This window comes from Cervus canadensis, chromosome Y (assembly GCF_019320065.1).
Source record: "Cervus canadensis isolate Bull #8, Minnesota chromosome Y, ASM1932006v1, whole genome shotgun sequence".
NCBI classification, from domain to species: domain Eukaryota; kingdom Metazoa; phylum Chordata; class Mammalia; order Artiodactyla; family Cervidae; genus Cervus; species Cervus canadensis.
The window spans coordinates 3,883,256-3,894,643 of NC_057420.1; the positions used below are offsets into that span (position 1 = coordinate 3,883,256).

General features: G+C 37.2%; 1 pseudogene; it reads left to right on the forward strand.

The window, feature by feature from the left end:
- The first annotated feature begins 8,217 nt into the window (after positions 1 to 8,217).
- LOC122436392 lies at positions 8,218 to 10,983 on the forward strand (annotated as a pseudogene).
- The last annotated feature ends 405 nt before the right edge of the window (positions 10,984 to 11,388 follow it).

Genomic DNA, 11,388 nt, shown 5'->3' on the forward strand with positions numbered 1-11,388 from the left:
AAAAAAAGAAAAAGAAAAATTTGGAAAAAGATACAAATTCTGAAGCCATTTAAATGGTATTTACTGTAGACTTATACATATTTTACATGAGGAGCATACTTTCTACTACTATGTAAGTTTTAAAAACTACTAATGGGGATTATTTGATGCTATTAACTTTTTATGATTAAAGGAGTCAATTTTTCTTTGTTTTTCTATTTACCTGGGTTGAAATTTTACTAAATAATTTTTTTTTCATTTGGTTTTAGTTGCAGTTCTATCATAACATATTTTGAACAAGGTTATCCCCAAGTTAAGTAAGAATAAAAATAGGAGTTGGAAATAAAAATGTTTCTACAGTAGCTTCATTAGCCTGAGGTTATAAGAAGAAACATGTTAAAACAAGGGGTAATGTGGATGATGATAACTCTGACTTCCATTCTGAAACTAGAAAAGATAATGTATTTTCAGCTTGCACAAGTTTAAGTGTGCCATTCATACAAAAGCATTCTACCATCCAGGCAGTTGCTGATACAAGTACCCCAAGTTAAAATTATTTCTCTTCTCCATCATCAATATCAGTTAGACCACAGCAGCATATTGTGATACATCAACCTGCTGTTACTGTTGTTGTTTTTTAATCGAGACATATTTGCTTTACAACAATTTGCTGTATTCTGTCAGGACTCAAAATTAGTCAGCCATAGATATTCATATACCCCTCCCTTTTGGAACACCCTCCCATCTTCTTTCCCATCCCACAATCTAGATTGAGCATTTTTCATGGGTTTTCACATAGCAGCTGCACTAAATCAATGGCTCCAATGAAATTTTTGCAGCAATGTCTACTTCTATTTCTCTGTACCTCATCGGATCTCCATTACAGAACAGTTATTTTGGCCTGAGGGTGGAGCCTTCTATGTTTCCAGCTTTGTACAGTGATATATCAGCCCACGATGATCCTTTTCCTAAACTACAAAGGGCAAGCAATTCATGTTTCCCAGTGCCAGAGATGCCTGATACATTGCTGCCTCTTTTTCTAGGTCAACACATCAACCGTCTCATTATTTGAAAGACATCCTAATACAACTGACCTACCAAATTGGTGTCAGGTGATGCAGGATATTGAAGATTAAAATTAATGTTGGGAGATGTCAACAAATTCCTACAATTCTCTTATTTGAATAATAAAGTTATGCGTTTTTTCATCATAATTCCAATTTTTATTTTGAAATAATTAAGAGCAGAAAGAGTATTTCAGTTCCTGCATATTTTACTCTGCTTTAATATAAACTCTTCTGTTCAAGGAAGCAGTCAATATACCTCCTAGGTACATTACACCTAATGAATTATTTCCAAGAATAAAAAATGTGAACAAAGTTATAGAAGGAAAATGTAACTAATTGGCTTATGAAATGGAGAAGGAACAGATATAAATCAAATTTAGGAAAAACAAATTAAGAGTATATACTTTAGTGCTTTCTTAATTTTATTATGTTACGTCAGTTATTGGAAAGAAAGCTAAGAGATTAAACAGAAGGTTGTCTTCATTAAGAAGAAGAAGTAGAAGAAGTAGGTTTCATACTTGAAAATATGTATGTAGCCTACACAGTAATCATGATCACTATCATACCATGACTGGGAAACCAATGATAACAGGACATAGTCAAAGATTGCACCACAGTCAGCAAAAGATAGGCATTTTACATGTGGTATTATAAAAGGTCATTCTTGCTCTTCTCTTCTATGTCATGCCTTTATTTCCTCCCACCAAGACACCACCCTATACTTCCTAATGTATATTTTGGTGTTGCTTTCCTATTCCTGCAAAGACAGACTTAAATCCTTGTGGTGAATGCAGAATCTCAGCACGGTAATCAGTTCTTAGAAGACACATCATCTGTTTCCCTTGGTAGCTTCATTATCTATCTGTTTCACTTAACTTCTAGAGCTACAATCAGACAAAATATTTTTGGTAATAATAAGCCAAATATCACGACCATTTCCTAAACACTCATTTGGGATTGGAAAGACCTATCTGCCTCCTACCAAGTTAACCACAGATATACAATTTTTCTATGTGTTTCGTGTCTATCCAAGTTTTCTTATGTATCTTGCACATCAACTAAGACTGAGTGCCTGCTAAATGATGTATTTTAAGTACTTACTGAATTAACAATAAAGATATACTAAAGAAATTATCAATCAAAAGCTATATACATTACTTAACAACATCACATAGCCTCCAATTTTACCATAATTGCCAATTCTGACTTACTGAGAATTTTTTAAGGTGGTGTGTCTTCTTTTTAATGCAATGTCTAGGTTTGTCATCACTTTTACATCAAGCACCAAGTGACACTTAATTTGATGACTGCGGACACCATTCTTAGTAATTTTGGCGCCAAAGAAAATTAAACCTGACACTGTTGCCACACGTTTACCCTTCTATTTGCTGAGTAGTGATGGGACTAGATGCCCTTATCTTTCTTTTTATGAATGTTGAGTTTTCAGCACGGTTTTTCACTCTTCTCATTCACCCTCAACTAAAGGCTCTTTATTGCCTCTTCACTTTGTATTATTTTCCGTGTTACCATCTATATATCTGAGGTTGTTGATGTTTCTCCCAATAACGTTGATGCCAACTTGTGATTTATTCACCTGGTATTTTAATAGTATACTCTGCATATGATTCACATAAGCAGAGTAACAATATAGAGGTTTGTTACTCTCCGTTGACAGTTTTGAACTGGTCAATTTTTCCATGTCTGGTCCCAATTTTTCCATGTCTGGTCCCAATTTTTCTGTCTCGATTCATTTAAGCATAGTTTCTTTTTTAATTTTCAAGTATTTTACAAGTACCACACCCCTTTTTGTTTTGGTGTTCTCCATCTAGACACCTATGTTTCTCATCGTGGGACATTTATCATTGCCCCAGTCAGGGCTTTTCCTGTTTTCCCTGTTTTTCTTTTTGTTGTTGTTGTTTGTTTCTTTTGAAAACACCCCCACTGTGTTTCATTTATTTCATCCTTTCTACCTCCACTTAGTTAGTCTTTCTCTATCTCAGTTATTCTTCTGTTGGTTCCTTCCAGGGTGTTGTTAATCTCAGTTATTGCATTGATTATTACTGCTTTATTCTTCTTTGTTTCTTCTACATCCCTGGTAAACATGTTCATTTCTCCTCAGTCCAGGCCACCAGTGTATTTACTGGTAACTCTACTTAGCTTTCAAATTTTCTTTAGTTTACTCTCCTTATTATTATGCTTTTCCCAAAAAAACTTCTTATCACCTCTTCCTTTGTTTGTTTTGGTTTGTTTGTTTGTTTGTTTTTCATGTACCTTCAACAGCTGCATATTTCTCTTCCTTTTCATTTTGTTTAGATTGCTGTGGTTTGGGTCTCCTTCCTGTAGGCTGGAGGGTGATGGCTTCACTGTGTTGTGGATCCTGACTTTTGTGGGTGGGATTAGACCAGTGACTTGTCAAGGTTTAATGTTTCATGGAATTTGTGTCTGTGCACTGGCTTGCTGATCTGTATCTCTTCTCTCTAGAGTGAAAATAATTGGCCCGTATTGTCCTTTGGGGTCTTTCTGGGTTTGGTATGGCTTTGTGCACCCTTTTAAAATATTCACTGTTGTGTTTCTGTTTTGCTGGAGAATAGCTGTGGGTTCTCTCAGACTGAACTTGCTGGCTTGAGTGTGGAGATTGCTTTCCATGTAGACATGGAAACTCTGGGGTGTGTGCTTGTCCTTTAATGTTCCTTGAGGTAAGACGTTCTATGTTGATCTACAGTTCTGGAACCAACGTCCTGACCTCTGGGTTTCTGTCCCTAGGTTACAGTAGCATAAAAAAATCCACATCCACACAACACAGAAGATAAAACCCCAGGTTAATGGTGACACAATTCTCCTCATCCAGAATGAATCAAAGTGTTCACAGAATTGCATACAGTAGAGAAAATGGAGGAGGGAGAAGAAGGTGCCTAGGAGAAGAAAAGGGCAAGTTAAAAGGAGAGAGAGCAATCAATTCAGGAAAGAAATCATTAAGTGAAATCAGATCCTAGAGATTTTGTTCCTAAAATTACATTGATCATCTTTAAAACGCAAAAGTTAAGAACCAAGAATAAAATTTAGACTGGTACAAATAGTGTAAAAAAGAAAACAGAGGCCAAATGCATTCTCATATATATATATGAAGTGTTTAAAAAATAGATTTGTGTGTTTTTTTTTTTTTTTTTTTTGATTGGGAATAATAGTTAATAGAAATAAAAGTTTAGGGTACAATAAAGGACTAAAGTTGTTATAAGTTAAAGAAATCATATAGATATCGATCTCAGAATTTCAAAGAAGTTATTGTGTGCTTTGTGGTGTCAGTACAGTGTCAGATAGTCTCTTTTTGAAGTTTGTGTTTGTTGTCAGAGGCTACTGTTTTCCCTCAATTGAACAGTCTCAACATTAATTGCAGATTTAGTCCATTGAACCTGTCACTTCTGGGTTGGTTTATGCGTCTTTGTTTATATTTCCTTCTTTTATTTGAAAGCCTCTCCGTATCTGAGTTTCAATATGAAATGAGGGTGTGGTAGCCTCTTATTTGACCTACTTGCTCAGTGTCTTGGTGGTGAGAGGTGGGACCCTGAAAACAAATACCACTGGGATATGTGGGGGTGCTCAAGGTGGATGCCACATTGGGCTTGCCACTGACAAATGTGACATGTACTTTCTGAGTCCACCCTGCTCAGTCTCCCAGTTGCTACATGAGGGCACTGTCCCAAGTGGGCTCTGTGTTTCATGCACTTGGCAGGTCTAAGCCAATCAGGCACTTAGGTGCTCGGCAAGGGAACTGACCACAATTGGCTATGTGCTTTGTACTCTTCTGAAGTGCAAAATTTTAGGTGACTGTGTGGTGGGCAAGGCACAGTCCCAGTTGGGCTGTGCATATTATGCAGTTCTCTGGTCTCAGCCACTAGTTTGCTGCCGGTGACAGAGGACACAGTCTCAGATGTCCCATGTGTCTCCTCAAGGTAGCTGACCCCAGGCTGTTATGATTGTGCCCTATGTGAACTGCCCATGAACCCAGGAATTCATCATTAACAACTGTCAACCAGCTTAGAGCTTGGTAGGGTATGTCTCTGGGGCCAAGATACCATGAGACTATTTCCTTCAGCCTCTGGCAGTCATATGCATTCCTCTCTCCCTCAGTAGAGGAAAGGGTCTTAATGGAAGTTGGCTTGGTCTCCTTTGGTATTTTCTAGTGCACAGTCTTCTGTTCTGAGTGTGTCATGGTTCACAATGTGGCCTTACAGCCTTCTCGCAGGAAAGGTCCTTTCTAAAATTTCTGTCTCTAGTGTTCCCATGGTTTAGGTTTTTATGTCAACTTAGTTCCATCAGATTGTCCTCAGAGCACTAAAACCTGGTTTTTACCATAGTGTTTTTGATTCATCCAAGGCCTCTCTCCCAGTCCCCATGGATGACAGTGGATGGGAGCATCTGAGCCACTTCATGGTTAGTAATTGCATTTATTAGCATAATCACTGTTTTTGTTCTTTTCCCCCCTGGTTCTGTTTCTTCCCCCACTGACACCTCTGAGAGAGGGTTTCCAATTTTGTGCAAATTTCTCCTCTTTTACGATTCCCTCTCCATGATGGGTCTCCATTTCTAAACACTTTTCCTCCCTTTCATCTCTTATTTTTGTCCTACCTCATTTTTGAGAGACTTGTTTTCCTTTCTCAGTTTCTAAGACCAGTCAACATCTTTCACAAATTGGTTTCTGGAAGGTGTTCCATATGCAGTCAATCCTTTGATGGATTTGTGTGGGAGAAAGTGGACTGTTCCTCCTATTCCTCTAACACTGAGACCCCACCACGATCCTGGAAGATATATTTTATTAACATATATCTTGTTGTTATTCAGTCAAAAAGCAATGTCTGACTCTTTGTGACCCCTTGGGCTGCTGCACACAAGGCCTCTTTTTCCCTCACCACCTCCCAGGGTCTACCTTAGATCATGTCCCTTGAATGGGTGAAGCTATACAACCGTCTCCTCCTCTTCGATACATGTTTCCTCCTGATTTCATTGTTTCTTAGAGTCGATGTTTTCTAGTGAGTCAGTTCTTTGCTCAGGTGGTCAAAGCTTTGGAGACTCAGCTTCAGCACCAGTGATTCTAATGCATCTTCACAGTTGATTTTCTTTATGCCTGACTGGGTTTATCCCTTTTCAATCCAATGCACACTCACCAGTCATCCCCAACAGAGCAGTTTGGTATTCTCACATCTGTTCATGTCTACTGGCAAGACCATAGATGTGACTCTATGTGCCTCCATTGGTCAAGTCATGTCTTCACTTTTTAACACGCTTTCTAAATTTGTGAGAGCTTTTCTTCCAGGAAGCAACTGTCTTCTCATTTTACAACTTCCATCACCATCTACAATGAATTTAGAGCCACAAAAGAGGAAATCAGTCACTGCTTCTGCCTTTTCCACTTCTATTGCCCATGATACAGTGGGACCAGATGCCATGATCTTACTTTATGTAATACTGAGAATTCAAATGTACTGTTTACCCTATGTTTTCCTATCAACATTGATAATTATTGTAATCTTGTACCTTTGTTTTCCCTCAGTGTTTTGGATAAGAATTTATTTTCTAAGCATATTCTAAGGTGAGAGTTACTAATTGTATATAATACTGCTGGTTTTAAATTTCCTGCTGGAGCATTTGTGCCATACTTCTGTGACAACTGGGTAACACGTTGACAAGATGCACAACCTATAATATATTTCTCCATTAATATAATATATTGAGTCTGTTCATGTTATCTAGTTAGATTTCCTCTAATGTGGAAACTACAAATATACAAAGGAGGACAAGAAAGAAGAGATATGATGTGGAGGGGGGCAGGAAGCTAAACCACTGTGTCATGAAAGGAGAGAAATTTTTATCATCAATGACTTCTATTGAAATATTCGGTACCAGAAGTTTAAAGTGATGAAAGAAAATTTCACAGACTGAATTGTGGAGAAGTGATTTTGATGTACACACCATATAATTTCAATGTTCAGCTAGCCAGAAGAGCCTGATTATGATCTATGCAGAGTGCACTGTGTATCTGTCTTACCTGTTTTAAGTGGGTAACTGTTATCCCAAATTCAGCTAGTTGACTATTGTCCACGTAGTTCAGACATATTCCTATGTTACTACAGGCTTGAATGTTTAAAATTGTATCCACATGAGGTAGCATCAGCTTTCTTAGAACAATATCTTTATGTCAATGAGAGATGTAATTCTATGGGCTCAAGGTGTCTTCATAAGTATGAACCCCATCTCTTGATACAGAAAGAATGGTGGAATATGAGCTAGATTAAGGGAGAGCCTTTCAGCAACAGGATCTGAATTATTCAGCCAGAAAGAAAGTTATTAAGTAATACTGGGCTTCCCACACAGTTCATTTAAGATCTTGAGGGAAAGCAAAGAGTTTGGCCACCTAGAACTGTTGCCTAAAATTACATTTTGACATATATACATGTATACACATATGTGTGTGTGTAGCATTAAAAAAAAAAAAAGTGCAATGGCCTTTAATTCTTTTTAGGTATAAGAGCAATGGAAAAAAATAAAATAAAATGAAACTGAAAAGTAGAATGATTCAAAAGACTACTCGGTTATTGAATATTTGTAAGTGGAAATACTTACTTGTATAGATATATAAATATATAAAATAGACAAATATGTTTGCATAACAGAAAATGTTGATACCAAATTAGATCTCAGAATTATTTCCAACTCCATGCTCCACCTCAACAAGAAATATCCAAAATTGCTGTTGACTCAAACACTCCAAGACCAGGGGAACCTGAAAAGCAAATCAAACATGCAACTGAGATTTTTCAGCCACATTTATGATCAAACTCTAAGTCCACCATTTTATTTCCTTTCTTGTTCAAAGCAGTCACTTCTTAAGATGGAAACATATGAAAACAGAGAGAGAGAGGTAGGAGATTGTAGACCTTCTCATATTCCAAGAGTAATTGTAATCATAGAAACTAGAAAAGACAGAAACAGAGGGATATAATCAAGTGATATAAAATAATAATGATTTAGCCATTAAGCAAATTAATGAATCTTTAGTTCCACTCAAGGGCCATAGATAACATGCTGAGCAATATCCTGTGATCAGTAATAGATATACTAAAGCCCCAACCAAGCTGAAATTTAAGTACATAGACCACAGAGTAGTTGGAACCAGATGGTTGATGATGTTGACTCCCAGTATCCTCAGTAACAGGCCATTAGTAGAATGTCCCAAAACTGATCACATATGCCATGGCCCACCCTCACACTGTCATTAAAATCCTTCCCCTGAAATTATTTGGGGAATGTGGGTCTTTGAAGCACCAGATGCTAGGACACCTTGCTTGGTCCCACAATAAACACTGGCTTTCACTGAAACCCACAGTCGGTTGATTGACTTTGTTGCACAAAAATGAGTAGACATAAGTTTGGTTGGGTAACAGTACTGGATATTAAGAATGTGTATAGAAGGGTGATAAATCACTTTTATTTCAGAAACCAAGTCAATTTATTGATGTGATTTTCCTCTGTAAACATTCTTTAGGAATGAGATTTTGCAGGCTTCATGGTTTTGGCTACAATGTATGTAAGCAGCCTGCATTTTAAGTTGATGCTGAAGTAAACACTGGTTGAACATTACCCTTCAATTGCTAGGAGACCAGTGACTTTGTGATGTCACAGCTTTTTGACTTTGAGAACCACTGTGATGGTCTAGAGAGTTTATCTCTGTAGGCCAGCCAAGCAGCATTTGAAGTTGCAGTGTGTAAAACCAGAAAAATGAGAAAAGTATCTGAAGGAAGATTTCTCTGAGATGGCACATATTTAGGAGATGTGCTCCTAAAAATGAATCAACTGGTTCACAAACCTCCATTAGATTTTCTTTGTATGATTATACATTCACTGGGGACTTGGTTTTGAGATATATGATCAAAGAATATGATTTTTAGGCTTTGACTGAAGAATTTGTGGTAAAAATTCCTTGTTACATATTTTCTGTCTCTGAAACAGATGAGTTGAATAATTTTCTTTCACTCACTTGTCATCAAAAACTATGGAATATAGTTGAAAGTGATCAGTTTGAATCTATTTGTGAAATGAGAGTGGCACTTGTATAGTGATCAATGAAGAACACTTCAAGAAAGAAGTCTTGGAAATAAAGGTACCTTTTAGAATATTTGAAATCAATAGTATGAAAACTTTAGTTCGACAGCTTAAGCTTTATGGCTTTAGTAAAAAGCAACAAACTTTTCACAGATCTGCTTCACTATCTGAATTTCTGGAAGAAGAAAACAACATCTTTTTATTTTGAGCAAAATGTTCCAAAATTTTCATTTATTGGCAATATGTAAGATTAAACCATATGACCTAGAAGGCATGTTCACATATGTAGCTAAAACAGAATTTAAAGTTGAGATAGGAAATTGTAGAAAAAGTTTAATATTTTGAAGTTGAGACCAGATGGAGGTTAAACTATTTTATATTTCACTAACTTTCCTAGCAATGTGAAACCAGATACAAGTCCTGAAGCTACATAAGTGGTATTTACTCTATATATGCAACATATGTTTAGTTGAGGAGCATAATTGTAACATGTTGGCTCTTAAAACTACTAATGGAGATGTTTTATTTGATGCCATTTAATTGGTGTCATTAAAGGAATGCATTTATATAGTTTCAGTTCAGTTCAGTCGCTCAGCTGTGTCCAACAATTTGCGACCCCATAAATCGCAGCAAGCCCTGCCTCCCTGTCCATCACCAACTCCGGAGTTTACTCAAACTCATGTCCATCGAGTTGGTGATGCCATCCAGACATCTCATCCTCTGCCGTCCCCTACTCCTCCTGCCCCCAACCCCTCTCAGCATCAGGGTCTTTTCCAATTAGTCAACTGTTCTCATGAGGTGGCCAAAGTGTTGGAGTTTCAGCTTTAGCATCAACCCTTCCAATGAACACCCAGGGCTGATCTCCTTTGGGGTGGACTGCTTGGATCTCCTTGCAGTCCAATGGACTCTCAAGACTCTTCTCCAACACCATAGTTCAAAAAGGATCAATTTTTCAGTGCTCAGCCTTCCTCACAGTTCAACTCTTACATCCACACATGACCACTGAGAAAACCATAGCCTTGACCAGACAGACCTTTGTTGGCAGTTTAGCTTTGTCAGTTTTACCTTGGTTTATAAAGAAACTAAATAATTTTATACTTTGATTTTAGCTACAGATCTACTATAATCCAAATTTCAAAAGAGGTTATCCCCAACTTTTAGTAAGAATGAGAAGAGTTGGGATTAACAATGTGTCTCCAATATCTCCATTAATTCGAGATTACAAGAATAGCATGTTAAAGCAAGGGTCAACATAGATGATCGTAACTCTGATTTTCTTCGTGAAATTAGTGGAGAGAGTGCATTTTCAGCTTCCACAAGTTTAAGTGTGCCTTTCATACAAAAGCCTTATGCCAGCCAGATAGTCACTAATGCAAGTGCCCTATCTCCGTGTGACTTACCTTCCCCATCATCAATATCAGTTAGACAAATAGAATAGATTGTGGTACATCAACCTGCTGTTTTAGATCAGTTGAGCAATTTTAATTGACACTCACCTAGCAGCTGCACTTAATTAGATGGCCACATTGAGGACTTTGCTAGTACAGCTACATCTGCTTCTCAGAACCACCTCGTATCTCCATTACAGAGCAGTTATTCTGGACTGATGGTGGAGCCTTCTAAATTTCCAGTTAGGTAGAGTGATATGTCAGCCTATGACAGTCCTTTTCCTAAACTGCAATGGAGAGGCAACTCATGGTCCTCAGTGCTAACAAGCGCTTATAAATCTGCCTCCTCTCTTTCAAGTCAGTTTATCAACAGTCGTCATTATATGAAAACCACACTAATTAAAACTGACCTATCAAATAAGTGTCAGATTATGGAGTCTAATGAAGATTAAAATTTACATTAGGAGATATCACCAAACACCTAAAATTCGTATATTTGAACAATAAAGATACATGTTCATCCTCATAGTTTCATTTTCTATTTTCAAACAATGATGAGTAAAATGAGGCTTTAGTTCAATGTCTGGCTATTTTACTGCACTGTTTTATAAACTCTTCTGTTCAAGAAAACTTTTGTTGTGCATCCTAGGTAAATGACACCAAATCTAATGTTTGTAAGCAAGAATAGGAGAACAAAGGAAAAGAGGTAGTGGATGTAAAGTGATTTCTGAAATCATCCCTGCTGAAATGAATGGGTGTCTTAATTAGGATGGTATGGGTTAAGGATGAAATACAAAAAAAGAAAGAAAGAAAGAAAAAATGCCAATACACAGTATGTACCTTAGTGCATTCACAGT